Source organism: Cetorhinus maximus, chromosome 5 (assembly GCF_964194155.1).
Source record: "Cetorhinus maximus chromosome 5, sCetMax3.hap1.1, whole genome shotgun sequence".
NCBI lineage: Eukaryota > Metazoa > Chordata > Chondrichthyes > Lamniformes > Cetorhinidae > Cetorhinus > Cetorhinus maximus.
In genome coordinates, this window is record NC_135883.1 from 48,178,358 (window position 1) to 48,193,314 (window position 14,957).

The following is a 14,957-nucleotide window of genomic DNA, read 5'->3' on the forward strand; positions in this document are numbered from 1 at the left end:
AAGTCGTGGGTGGGGGGACTTAATTAGGTGGGAGCAGAAATCTTGGTTTCCCAACATTGGTTGAGTTTGTGAGATACAGTGGGCAGGGTATCAGTGGGCAACATGGTGGCAGAAACTGACTTACCATTCATTTGCGTACCATGAATACTCATTAATTGGGAAGCACACCAAATTCAATCCAACCTTCAAGATTTAGTGGCGCACGGGAAACTTGCGCCTCCTGCTTCCTGACAGATGAAAGATGGTGTGCACCGGGGAAGCTGTTCAATCTTTCAATCTGAGGTGAGGCCTTGCCTTTGTCTACATCAGCAGCACAAGGGGTGGGACCAGGGGTAGATGGATTGTCTGGTAGCAGCATGAACGAGGGAGGATAGGATGGAGAATGATGCTCAAATCCTCAAATGGCGCACTTGTTTGGCTGCAAGATGATGATGCTGGTCCTCGGGTCCTCGAACAGCAGTGCAGCAAGGCACTGGTAGGTTTGGAGGTGGGCTGGAGAAGGAGGTGTCTGAAGGGAGCCAGGATCAGCCCTGGAGTCCATCGTTGCAATGGTCCCATCCTTTGTGTCCAAGGGAGGCAGCTGCAGCACACATGACAGGTCAACAGTCAAGGAAGGGACCTTGAGTTTGAGGCAGGGCAGGGCCAACTGCAGGGGTGAAGCGGGTCAATGGTCCCTGAGGGAGGGTCGAGGGAAAGTGAAGGCAGATGAAGGATGAGGGAGCGAGGTTCCAGGATGACAGCAGGAAGGTCGAGGGTGAGGGTGGAAGTGTCGATGAGTGAGAGATGGAAGGTCGAGGATCAATAGCTCTGGGTCAAGGGTGATGGGAGGATGCTCCAGACTGATTTGGGGAAGGGGAAGGGGGATGTTGGGTGGGTTAGAGGAGATGGGAGAAAGCTCGAGGGTGACAGGAGGGTGGAGGTGGTTAGGCTCCAACTGCAGGGTCACATTGTTAGTGTCCATTGGCATGGCTGCTAAGAAACTGCTACCTTGCTGGAGACCAGGTCCCACGAGGAAACTTTTACCTTGCTGGAGATCGGGTTGTTATGGGAGGAGAGTGCTGTGGGATGGGAGAAGTTCTGGGTGTGGCCCATGGGAGGGCTGTGCATTCCCATTGGTCAAGTGCAGCAGCTCTAGGAATGAAAGCCATGTCAACAGAGGTGCTCATACCATTGTGTGCCTTCTTCAAACAGTTCACTTTGTGGATTTGCAATGGGTCTCTTACACCCAATCGCTTTGTAACCTTGAGTGGTGGAGGAGAGGATTTTCCAGAGGGAGGGCCTTAGTCAAACAACAACAGGGGCCACAAGGTCATCAGCTGGCACTAGCCGAAGGGGAGGGAGGTCAGGAGGGACCCAACCAGGGCCATCCTCCAGATGTCTGAGAGGCAGTGTCGGAGATAGCTAAGGTGTTCTCGGGAGGCAGTTACTGACCTGTGCACACTCCTACAACAAGACCTACAGCCCTGTGGCTTTGGAGGGAGCTCCATGCCAGTCATCCTCAAGGTAACTGTGGCCCTAAACTTCGACGCCAGTGGCTCATTTCAGAGCTCCACAGGGGCACATGTGTGGCATTTGCCAGGCTGCAACGGTGCATACAGGAGGTAACCTCTGTCCTGTTTAGGATGACCAACAAATTCATTAGATTCTCTGCTGATAGGCAGGCTGCTAGAGCAGTTGGCTTCAGGGCCACCGCGTGGTTTCCACAGGTACAGGGTGTAATCAACTGCATACATGTAGCCATTAGGGCTCTCTGGGAACAGATAGTTGCATTTGTAAATCGGAAGGAGTTTCACTCCCTTAAAGTTTAAGTAGTCTATGACCACGGAAACAAACTATACAGGTGTGCACTCATTTCCCAGGGAGCTCTCATGGTGCATACATCTTGAAGAACTCAGAGCTCCCTGAGCTATTTGAGACATCTGTCCTAGTGCAAGGTTGGATCCTGGGTGACGAGCACACTATTTGTTCAGGACGTGGCTTATCCCCAGTGTGTCATCCCCTCAGCCCCGGGGAGGAGTGTTACAACGCTGCACACTGTTCAACCAGGGCAATCATAGAGAATACCATAGCATTGCTCAAAATGCACTCATGATGTCTTTAACGGCTTTACACCACACACTACAATGGATGTCCAGGATTGTGGTCGTCTGCTGTGCCTGGCACAAGGTGGCATTGCAAAAGGGAGAAGAATTGCCAATTGAGGACATAGAGGAGCTGCTAACCTCCTCAGAAAAGGATGAGGAGGAGGTCTATGAGGACAGGATCTCGTGGTAGTTCTCCCAGATGCACAGACATGCCAAGGCTGTCAAGGGCAACCTCATCTTTAATTGTTTTAACCACAAGTGATGTACCTCCCTGACTATCGTTTCCTCGCCTGCCTCCTCCAATTGTGTGGCCACATCTGTCAGCCTCCATCCGGAACTATCTCACTAAACACACCCTGTACCCACCCTGTAGAAAACAAAGGGGAGTGGAGTGTTCTTGTATGGGATGAAAAGAGATGACTGCCCCCGAGGATACCAGTTATGCACTGACACTCAAGTTAATGAAGTTCTCACGAGCCATCTCTCTGCTCCTTGCCCACATTGTCAAGGCCATGATGACACAAGCAGCACATCATTTCTCATGCCCGTCAGTGACCTCGGCCAATCTGCTTGGCACATAATTTGTGGAGAGACCAGTAGATGCTGCATGTACAGCCATGTTGCATTGCCTTGAGAATACAAATCATGTCACACACATTATTGTCCAATAAAGATTAACATCTAATACATTGCCACATTGTTGCCTACACAGGTGAGATATCCCTCAGAACCCTTCATTCAGCAATGACTGCCAAACATGAAGCAAGTCAGCACAATCTGAAGGAGGGCATCCCAACAAATACACATAATTGACACAATAGTCAAGTGAACAAAATATATTGTGATATCTATATACAGTGCAGAAGGCAAGGACAAACCACTGCAGTGCTTTGCCAAGCATAATCATGGACCAATCCAATGGAAGTCCATGGTCACCAACGCCCTCTTAGGGCATGGTACCTGGAGGAAGAGGAGCCAAATACATATACATACCAAAACAGTATCTCAGCACACATGCCACCATTGCTCCCTCAATACTTCTTAATTTTTCCTTTATGACCACTATGCCTTGGTATGGTCCTGACATCATTAGCTGATTTGGAGGCAGGTGATGCTCCATTGCTTGGCAGCCAACCTCAGGTGGTCTAAAGCCTTTGAAGGCCCCGGCCCACTAGGGGACTCCTGCTTGGATGCTGGGACACCCTTCTTGGCCTTGCTTACTGGAGGAACCAGCAGAGGGTATGAGGAGTAGCTGCTCACCCTGTGAGTGCCCTGAGAAGGTGTTCCCCAGGATGGCTGGCTGTAACATTTCCTCCCTCTGTGGCACCTCCCTGTATCCCTGAAAGGAAGGGGCATCTGGAGGGAGGTCCAGGTGCCTCGTTCCCCTCTCATCTAGCCACTGTCACACTGAACCGATGGCCAGAAAGATGGAATGCAGATCCTCATGCTTTGGGTCATATGATAGACCTGGGTCTCCATGGCTGTCACCAACCTCTCCCTGGACATGGTCACACACTCACATACCAGAGCCCTGGCAGAAGTCAAGGCGTGATGGACTCCACCACCACCCGCCAAGGTTCTGCATAGACTCTGGTACCTCCACCAGATTTTTCCCTGCCTGCCTCTGCGTCTCCAGCAGGCTTATAATGGTCAAGACCAGAGGCCCATTATCAGCCTGGAGCTCAGCATGGGCCTAATCCCTATCAGTCCTCCCACTATCAAAGACCTCGGCTGACACAGCCTCCCTCAGCTGCTGGGACGTGTCTGTGAAGCGATCATCAGTATGTGCTCCCAATTCTACACACAAACACGCAGAAACCCACGTGAGTATAACTGAGCTGGTGGAGACTGAGGGAGAGGCAGGTGATGGTGCATCCTCTGGTTGGACTTCAACAGAGGTGGAGTCACTGGTTGGCATATTGTTTTTCCCTTCTCAGTCTGTGACACCAACCCGTACGAGAGAACAACAAGAAAGGCATTAATGAGTAGCTCAGTCTAGCAGGAAACCACAGTTTCACATGTGTTCCCATTGTGTCGATGCCTCACCACCAGCTTGGAGGCATTCGCACTCTGCTGGCTCTCCATCTACAACAGAGTATCCTCCCAGTGCTCCAGCTAACCCAAGGCCTCCTGATCCAAAGGTGTGACGACACTCAATTCAGCCACTCCCTCGCTGCCCTTGAGAAGGTGGTGGTGAGCTGCCTTCTTTAACCGCTACAGTCCATGTGGTGTAGGTACACCCACGGTGCTGTTAGGCAGGAAGTTCCAGGATTTTGACCCAGCGACAGTGAAGGAATAGCGATATATTTCCAAGTCAGGATGGTGAATGACTTGGAGGGGAACTTCCAGGCAGCGGTGTTCCCATCTATCTGTTGCCCTTGTCCTTCTAGATGGTAGAGGTCATGGGTTTGGAAGGTGCTGTCTAAGAAGCCTTGGTGAATTCCTGAAATGCATCTTGTAGATGGTACACACTGCTGCCACTGTGCGTCGGTGGTGGAGGGAGTGAATGTTTGTGAATGGGGTGCCAAGCAAGCTTCTTGAGTGTTGTGGGAGCTGCACTCATCCAGGCAAGTGGAGAGTATTCCGTCACACTCCTGACTTGTGCCTTGTGGACAGGCTTTGGGGGGTCAGGAGGTGAGTTACTCGTTGCAGAATTCCTAGCCTCTGACCTGCTCTTGTAGCTGCAGTATTTATATGGCTAGTCCAGTTCAGCTCCTGATCAATGATAACCTCCAGGATAAAAGCAAAATACTGCGGATGTTGGAAATCTGAAACAAAAACAGAAAATGCTGGAAAACCTCAGCAAGCCTAACAGCACCTGTAGAGAGAGAAACAGGGTTAACATTTTGAGTCCATATGACTCTTCTTCAGAGCCCCAGGATGTTGATAGTGGAGGATTCAGCGATGGTAATGCCATTGAATGTTAAGGGACAATGGTTAGACTCTCCCTTGTTGGAGATGGCAATTGCCTGGTGCTTGTGTAGCACTATTATCTGCATTTATCAGTCCAAGCCTGGATATTATCCAGGTCTTGCTTGCATTTGGACATGGACTGCTTCAGTATCTGAGGAGTCATGAATGGTGCTGAACATTGTGCAATCATCAGCGAACATCCCCACTTCTGACCTTATGAACTTTTCAGCACTTTAACTCCTCAGCACGCATCCAAGCCCAGTCCCGCCTGAATAGATAAAGGGGTCTGTTGTTTCCTGGGTCAATTTTGTCATGAAAACAGTTACTATGTTACCTTGTCTTCAATCTAGCAGGAATGCTTGGCGCCATTAATTTCATCAGTCACTAATGGTGACTGTTACTTCTCACCCCCTGTCTCTCTGGTTGCAAGAGGATAAAAGTCATTCATCCCTAGGCATCTGTCTGTCTGTCTGGACTCCTTTTAGTCCAGCGAGGAACTTCACCTCAATTATGTTAAGGTTGTGTGTTATGCAATGTATCTCACTCCTGCTCACAATGCTTTTATGTTACCCTGGTTGTCTTATGAGGTTGTAGGGTTATAGCATAGGATTCATTTAATTGATTTAATGACATAACATATAAAGGCTCTGTAACTGTGATTAATATGAATCCTAACATTATTATCGGTCTAATTACATGCTGCATTAGCAAGAGCTGACCATCTGTTGGTGTCTGTCATCAGAGCCCCACTAGCAACAAAAAAAATAAAAATGGAAGATGTCAGCTCGGAGACACAAAGGATTAGAAATCACTGTTTAAATACTGGTGTATATTTCACAGAGGAACCCAGTGCTAGTCAGTAACACATCTCAGGTTTAAGCACATTCTGGTGGGGGGGCGGGGTGGGGGCGGGGAAGCGACGTCAAGGCTTTGGAGAGGGCACAGAACATGGTACCAGGGAATAGAGACTTACGTTAATGTGGAGAGCCTGGAGAAGCTGGGATTGTTCTCCTTAGAGAAGAGAAGTTTAAGGGAAGATTGAATAGAGATGTTTAAAATTATGAGTGTTTTGATCAAGTAGATGGGGAGAAACTCTGCTGCTAGAAGGACACAGGTTACAGATAATTGGCTAAAGTTCCAGAAGGAAGTAAGGAAAAATGTATTTATGCTGTGAATTATTCAGACCTGGGATGTGCTTCCTAAAAGAGTGATGAGAGCAGATTCAATAGCAACTTGCAAAAGGGAATTGGATAAATACTCGAAAAGGAATAACATTACTGAACCATGAGGAAAGGGCAGCAGATTTGGACTAATCTGATAGTTCTTTTCAAAGAGTAGGCACAGGCACATTCTGTGCCATATGATTCTATGCTTTCACAGCTTTCATGAAATACATTTTGATGCTTGTTCAGCCCTTCCATGGCTTCCTGTGGAGTCTGGGCTCGAGTTGCTCATGTCTAAGCTACAGCTTTCCCAGCCATGCCTGCTTGATCAGATGGTGATTTTCTGATGGGCTTTTCTAGATTAGAATGCAGTGGCCACTGTCCAGTTGCTTGTGAATCAAGGTCCAGTGCATTCTGTAAGGGTGACTGTCTAAGGCTGGGGGTGTTTTCTGGGCAGCATTTAATGGGAAGAGCGGAGCTCCCAACGGCAGTAAGTCGGAACCGTCATGTCACAGTACAAATTGTAAGTGCGTGCAACAGTGCTTATGCAATCGCGCAGCTGGTGTTGGCAGGATGTTTCCAGCCCCCACCAACAGCTGACTGAATTGCAAGTCAGGACTGGTTGTAAAAAGTGGGCCTCTGCAAGCAAATGATAAGGCTGAGGCATTCGCAACAATATTCAGCCAGAAGTGCTGAGTGGACGATCCATCTCGACCTCCTCCTGAGGTCCCCAGTATCACAGATGCCAGTCTTCAGCCAATTTGATTCACTCCACGTGATATCAAGAAATGGCTGAAGGCACGGGGTACTGCAAAGGCTATGGGCCCCGATAATATTCCAGCAATAATACTGAAGACTTGTGCTCCAGAACTTGCCGCGCCCCTAGCCAAGCTGTTCCAGCACAGCTACAACACTGGCATCTACCCAGCAATGTGGAAAATTGCCCAGGTATGTCCAGCACTCAAAAAGCAGGATAAATCCAACCTGACCAATTACCGCCCCATGGGTCCACTCTTGATCACTAGTAAAGTGATGGAAGAGGTCATCAACAGTGCTATCAAGCGGCACTTGCTTAGCAATAACCTGCTTACTGACGCCCAGTTTGAGTTCCGGCAGGGTCACTCAGCTCCTGATCTCATTACAACCTTGGTTCAAACATGGACAAAAGAGCTGAACTCCCGAGGTGAGGTGAGAGTGACTGTCCTTGACATCAAGGCAGTATTTGACCAAGTGTGGCAGCAAGGAACCCTAGCAAAATTGGAGTCAATGGGAATCAGGGAAAACTCTCCACTGGTTGGAGTCATACTTAGCACAAAGGAAGATGGCTGTGGTTGTTGGAGGTCAATCATCTCAGCTTCAGGACGTCATTGCAGGAGTTCCTCAGGGTAGTGTCCTAGGCCCAACCACCTTCAGCTGCTTCATCAATGACCTTCCTTCCATTATAAGGTCAGAAGTGGGGATGTTCGCTGATGATTGCACAATGTTCAGCACCATTCGCGACTCCTCAGATACTGAAGCAGTCAATGTCCAAATGCAGCAACACCTGGACAATATCCAGGGTTGGGCTGACAAGTGGCAAGTAACATTTACGCTACCCAAGTGCCAGGAAATGACCATTTCCAACAAGAGAGAATCTAACCATCGCCTCTTGACAACAGGCAATTAATGCTAGCCTAGCCAGCAATGCCCACATCCCATGAATGAATAAAAAGAAAAAGAACTGTCTTTTGTTCACAATGTTAGGGTTGGACCTGGGAGAACAGAGAGCTGCAAGTTCAGAGGGAGACAGGTTAGAGTGAGTGAAGGGAGCAGAGAAATTGAGATGGCCAATGTCACGCTGGCAGTTTTCAATGAAAAGATTGAGAAAGTAAAAGAGGCCAGAGGGAGGGGTCCAGACGGAGGGACAATACTGAAGATGTGCAGGGTGAAGATTCCTGGCCAAAGAGCTGGAGCTGTCAGATGAAGAGCTCAGCCTACTTCCAAACTAAGCCATGCCACAAGGTGTTCTGGAGACAGCTGAGATCACATCACTGGCACTAGCTAGATCTCATCATCACCCTCAACAGTATCCTCATCACTCATAGCTATCACAACGCTGACTGTGACACTGACCACTACCTGGTGTGTAGCAAAGTTGGGCTTCACCCAAGGAAACTAAACCAATCCAAGAGGAAAGGTAATCCTTGGATGAACACGCATTGTACCAGTGACCCAGAAAGGACCCAGGAGTTCCTCAACATCCTCAATCCAGTTCTGTCAAACAACAATGCCCAAGGCTAGAGTACACTGTCAAAAGAAGGATTATGTGCATGTCACCACCTATAACTCTGCACTCACTGTGTAAGGGGAAAGAAATCAGAGGAATGCTGACTAGTTTGAGGCTTATTGAGCCTAAATGGAGCCAGTTACTGCAACCAAGAGGAGAGTCCTCTTGAACTACAAGCGCCCAGCAAACAAATTCTTGATGCTCTCATAGCTGCCAGAATCAAGTCTCAGCAGAGAGCTTGGCACTGGGCCAGTCAATACCGGTTGAAACTCTGAAACAATCTGGGGATGCAGAGGGATGTATGAAGGAATCAAGAAAGCAGCAGACCCGGCAGCAACCAAATCAGCTCCCTTGAAAACAAAGATGGGGATGATCATCACTGAACCTAGCAAGCAGATGGGAAGTTGGGTACAACATTATCTCGAATTCTACGCAATGGAGAATGTTGTCACTGAAGAGGCTCTGGGCACCATTCCAGCCTTTCCTGTCATGGAGGAGCTGGACAGCAAGCCCACCACAGTAGAGCTCAACAAGTCTGTCCAGTATTGACCGACCAGCATTGACTGTCTTGCCGGTGATAAAATCCCAGGAAATGATGGCATTCCACCTGAAATCCTCAGAAGTGGAAAACCAGCACTGCTGCAGCATCTCCATGAAATTTTGTGTCTCTGCTGGAAGGAATGATTTGTGTGATGCAAATATAGTGACCTTGTACAAAAACAGAAGGGTTCGCAGTGACTGCAACTATGACTGAGGCATCTCCTTGTTAAGTATTGTGGGGAAGGTATTTACTCGCGTTGCTCTGTTCAGATTGCAGACCCTGGCATCTCGTTATCTACCCTGATCTCGGTGTAGCTTTAGAATTGACAGATCGACAGTTAACATGATTTTCTCACTTTGGCAGTTGTCGGATGAGTGCTGGCCTTCGACCTTGTCAGCAGAGACAGACTCTTTAAACTTCTGTGGAAAACAGGCTGCCCGCCTGAACTCCTGAGCATCATTTCTTTGTCAGTTACAATGGAGCATTATTGGAGGCTTTCAAGATCAGCAGTGGGGTAAAGCAGGGCTGTGTCCTGGCACCAACTCTCTTTGGCATCTTTTTCTTCATGCTGCTATTGTACACTTTCAGTGATTCAAATGAGGGTGTCTACCTGCATGCCAGAGCTGGAAGGAAAGCTGTTCAACTTGGCAAGACTGCACGCCAAGACCAAAGTGTGTAATGCCTTAGTTTATGAGTTGCTGTTTATTGATGACACCGCGCTGGCATCCCATACTGAATTTCACTTGCGACAGCTTGTAAATCGGTTCCCCTGGGCACGCAAGGAGTTTGGGCTGATAATCAATGTCAGGAAAACCAAAGTTATGGGTCAGAATGTAGAGACCCCACCTTCCATCAACATCAATAGCCTCACTCTAGAGGATGTCAACAGCTTCACATACCTTGGATCAACAATTACCAGCAACCTGTCCGTTGATGCCGAAATCAGCACCAGGATTGCCAAGGCTGCAGCTGTCATGTCAAAATTGAGAAGTCGAGTGTGGACCAACAGCAAACTAACCGAAAGTACAAAGCTCCGCATGTGCCAGGCTTATATTCTCAGCATCCTCCTTTACAGTAACAAGGCATGGGCAACGTATGCAAGCTAAGAAAAGTGGCTGACAGTTTCCACCTCAGATGCTTCAGATGGATACTGGGCAGCTCCTGCCAAGACAGAGTGCCGAGCATGGAAGTACATCAGTGTGCAGGGATCCTCAGCTTGTTTACCCTCTTGAGTCAGCAGGGACTCTATTGGTTGGGTTATATGAGCCGAATGGATGACAGCCCCATCCCTACAGATGTGCTCTATAACGAATTTGCTTTTGGCACGAGACCAACAGGTCGCCCACTTCTGCGATGCAAGGATATCTGCAAGTGAGACTTGGAGTTGACAGGGATCGGAGTCGATGTAGGGAAGACCTCGCTGCTGATCAGAGTGCCCGGAGATGAGCAGTCAGGAGAAGTGTGGAAAAAGCAGAGGACAAAGGAAATGACCAGATAGTGGAAAAGGGAGTCCGGCAGAAAGAAGAAACATCAGACCAACGCTGTTCTTCTGTGCCAGCTGTGGAAGGGACTGCCACAAATCAGCCTCTACAGTCACAACAGACAACGTTCAACCCAGAAATGACATACACCCTGGATGCAGTCCATCCTTTCCCAAGAGGGACAGGTGCAAAAGTCAACTCCACATCAGTGTTGTCATTGCCATCCTGTTACACTCTTTGCAGCATTGGCAACACAGGTCTGAAGATATTCCAGATGACAGGGCACATTGGCAGAGAATTAATTGACTTTGATGCTTTGGGTCATTTTCCTTATGTTCTTTATTGTTTAGAAGAGTCCCAGTTGTGAAATGAGGCAAGCCAATTTGGACTTGAATCATTGAGCAGTGGTGCATCTTTTAACACTTCTTTGAGATGGTGCAATGAATAAAACGACAGAGAAGGAATGTCTGGAATCCCTTCAGAGCAACAGGTGTATGACAATGCCAATTAAAACCATATGTTCATGTGAGTCACAATTCAAGTAGTCAGTTATTGATGTGTGGTCTCTGGGGTAGGATGTTAGAAACGTTTAATGAGATGCTTGTTTCGGAGTGCTCAATTAAGTGTCTGCTGAAACTGGTTGAAAACAAAATTAAGACTGAGGAGTGGTATAATAATTCTAATTAAGTGGTTTCATTTTCTGGGCGACAGTCATTTTTACGTTAATTAACATTTATTAAGCATTTAATGATGTGATCTAAAAATGACATTGGAGTTAACTATTGAGAAGAATTTAATTTACATTGAGGCATAATTTTCTGATCTCTAAACCTTTCTGTCATTTTTGCGAGTTCCAGTGGAACCAAAATATTGTTGGATGATCCAGGAACAAGGCTTACCGACCCGAAATGAGGTACTAACCTGATAATAGTTTTCCAAGTGTATCACACAAGCTGTGTGTAAGGAGATTGAGGCTTAGCAGAGAGATTAATGTTGAGCCAGGCAAATTGTTTGTATTTTATTTGGCAGGGTTCTTAATGACACCAATTCCATTACATACATGAGCTTCACACATCGAGAGTGTGCAGTGGGAATCTGGCCGTGCACCCAATTTACAAATCTGTGATTATCTATCTCTTCACGTCAATCATATACAACCCTTGGTTCTGCATTAGTCTGGATAAGCTGATCACTGATCTGGCTGAGACCCTGAATAAATAAGATTCTTTACGTCTACTAAACCTTCCCTTAACTTATGACCCTGCATCCCACTGCAATTTCTGTAAGCTGTAGTCTCGGGAAGTTCAGCCCATGTGTGATTAACCCCAGCCACGGTTTGAGTATCTTATTAGAACCAACATTGGGAGCAGAAGAAAAGAATTGAATTTACAGTATGTTTTAACAGAATTTACACAGGTTCTACTGCAGAACCACGTAAAGCACCTTAACACAAAAAAATCCTTAGAGTCTCCTTGGCAGTCATATGGAGAGCAGAGTGAAATGGAGTGACTAGTTATTTGTTTCCTTTGCCATGGTCTGTGTGAGCAGATGGGGAGATAGTGGAGGAGGAGGTGGTTCTGGTGATGTTGATTCTCACACTACAGCTTACAGAAATTGCAGTGGGATGCAGGGTCATAAGTTAAGGGAAGGTTTAGTAGAAGTAAAGAATCTTATTTATTCAGGGTCTCAGCCAGATCAGTGGTCAGCTTATCCAGACTAATGCAGAACCAAGGTGTGTAGATGTAAAGGGAGATGCTGCCTTAGATTCTGTTGAGCGATGTTTATATAGATATATGAACCAAAGCATTTTACAACATAGGTATAAGTGTTCCTTGTTTCATATTGTAAATGCTCTAGTAACTCTATTTGCTTTCCCAATGGTCTCTACATTACCTGTGAGCCTTTAATGATGGAACAATTATGATGGCCCCCCAATCTCCAGGCCCCTCTTTTGTTCCACAGTAATCAGTGACTACTTATGTACTGTATAAACATGGCTGGAGTTGTCCAAACCCAAATGTATAGCAGCGTTAACAGCACTGTGGGTGTACCTACACCACATGGACTGCAGCGGTTCAAGAAGATAGCTCACCACCACCTTCTCAAGGGCAACTAGGGATGGGCAATAAACGCTGGCCTAGCCAGCAAAGCCAGCGATGCCCAAATCCCATGAACGAACAATAAAAAATGTATTTCTCCACATTGAAGGACATTTGCTACATGAGTCAATGCCCTTAAGTTATCCAAGTTGGACTGCAACTTTTTTAATTGTTGTAAATTCCCAACCACTGTGTCTATTTATTTTTTCATCTACTTCCTTGTGAATGGTCCCATTGATGCACCCATTGAAATTATTGATGAAAATGATGAACTGCAGATGACCCCAGCACAGACCTGTGCAGCAACTCTGAACACTTGAACTTATAAAGAACTATCCCCATTGATGGTCGCCCTCCATCTCTGAAATTGAAACTCATTCCCCATCCAGCATTAAAATATCTGATCACTGATCCTATATTATCTTGTGTGGGGTATATGGGCTAGATGGTACTGTACTGGCCCATGGAGAAGCACAACAAGCCTTTCACCCTTGGGTGCCACCAGATACCTTCATCTGATTTATTGCCTAATCAAAGGTTTTTAAGTGTAACAGAGTTTGTCAACAACAACAAGAAAAGCTATATTTTTTTGGAGTCTTTAATATGATAAAACATTCCAAGGTCCTTCACAGGAGCATTACAAAGCAAAATTAGACACCGAGCCACTTGTGGCAGTATTGGGACAGGCGAAAGAGGTGGGTTTTAAGGAGCATCTTAAAGGACGAAGGACAGGAAGAGAGTCAGAGAGGTTTAGGGAGGGAATTCTGGAGCTTAGAGCCTGGACAGCTGAAGACATCGCCACCAATGGTGGAGAATTAAAATTGGGGATGCGCAAGATGCCAGGATGGGAGGAATGCTGGAGGAGATTACAGGGGGGAGGAGGGACAAGGCCATGGAGGGATTTACAACAAGAGCAACAATAAATTATATTTATATAGCACAATTAACATCATAAAATGTGCCAAGGTGCTTCACAGAAGCATTAAAAAACAAAATGATCTCTAGGACAGTGCAACTGGGGTAGCCTAAAGATGCGCTGGGGAGCCTCCCCACCCTCCCCCCCCTCCCTCCACCCACAACCGCACCAGAGGTGCCCAGGTAAGGTTTGCATGGTAATTGCCTGGGAAGTGCAAACTTCCCCTGGGAAATTGCTTTGTGCTGGAGACCATCTGAAAATGTGATTTAAATCGCAAACTTCAGATCGTTCCAACTGTGTTACATGAATAGTTACCCAAAAAAAGGTAGAAGAATTAAAACCACTTCTAACTTCTGGGTAACTACCCACCCCTCCAAAATCCTACTCACTTACCTCGTCCCTGATTTGTCAAAGACCTTTAAAGCTGGCTGGACCTCTAAACTTACCTGCTTTACGGCAGCTAGTGCCATAAAAAAGGAGGTGTGGCATTCTTCCTCTGATGCAGCAACGCTCAGCTGAAGGCCTCAGGAGCACGCTGCCCTACTGTTGGATTCTGGCCACTAGTTTAGTTGGACTAATGGATCCGGGTTGCACGCTTGTTTTGGGATGGCCGAGTTGGTACCATAGACAGAGCAGATCAGCAGACAGTTCTTATGTAGAACACATTCTTTTTATTTACAAAGGAACTCAACAGCTACACTGTGCCCTTACAACTCAAACTCTGTCTCTACATTACAGACTCTAGCTCTAGACCACTGACTAATGAGGTAGCCTGTGCTACTCAGCTATTGGATACTCAGACCATGTGATCTTCTTAAAGGTATATTACACATCAGATTACCACGCCTACACAGATCTCACCCGGCCTGAGTCAGAAGGTCGAGTGAGACAGGATCGAAAAAATATAAAGGTAAGAAAATAGGAACAGAGTGGCAATCCGACTCTGATTGCCGCTCTGTGGAAGTTCAGGCCCTATGTGATACTAAGTCACATTATGGAAATATTCTGTCAGAGGACCAAAAGCTCGGTGAAAGGGGAAGCTTTTAAGGAGCGTCTTAAAGGAAGTGGCATGACTCACTGGGGATAGTGCGCTGTAATATCAGCCCCACTGTCACCTGAGCCACGACAAATGTGAAAAGTTTGACCAAACCACCAGATTGCCCCAATTCTACCTAATTGTTTAATTTAGGTTAACAGAATACGAGCACCAGGTTTGTAAACTTAATAAGTAAATAACTGTTTATTGAACAAACTGTCATTAACCAGTGGCAACAGAAAGAAATATGAACTGCTAACTTCTAACTCTATAACCTAAACTCTACCCCTTCTTAAATCCCTATACAATACAGGATACATAGGGCACAAAAAATCATGGATTTTAAGGGTGGATTAAAACAGTTCAATAGCACCAATTCCGGAGTACAGGATTCAATGTGTTGATTTTGATCGATGCCTTCCAAAGCTTTCAGTTCTTGTTGATGACACAAGGTGGTC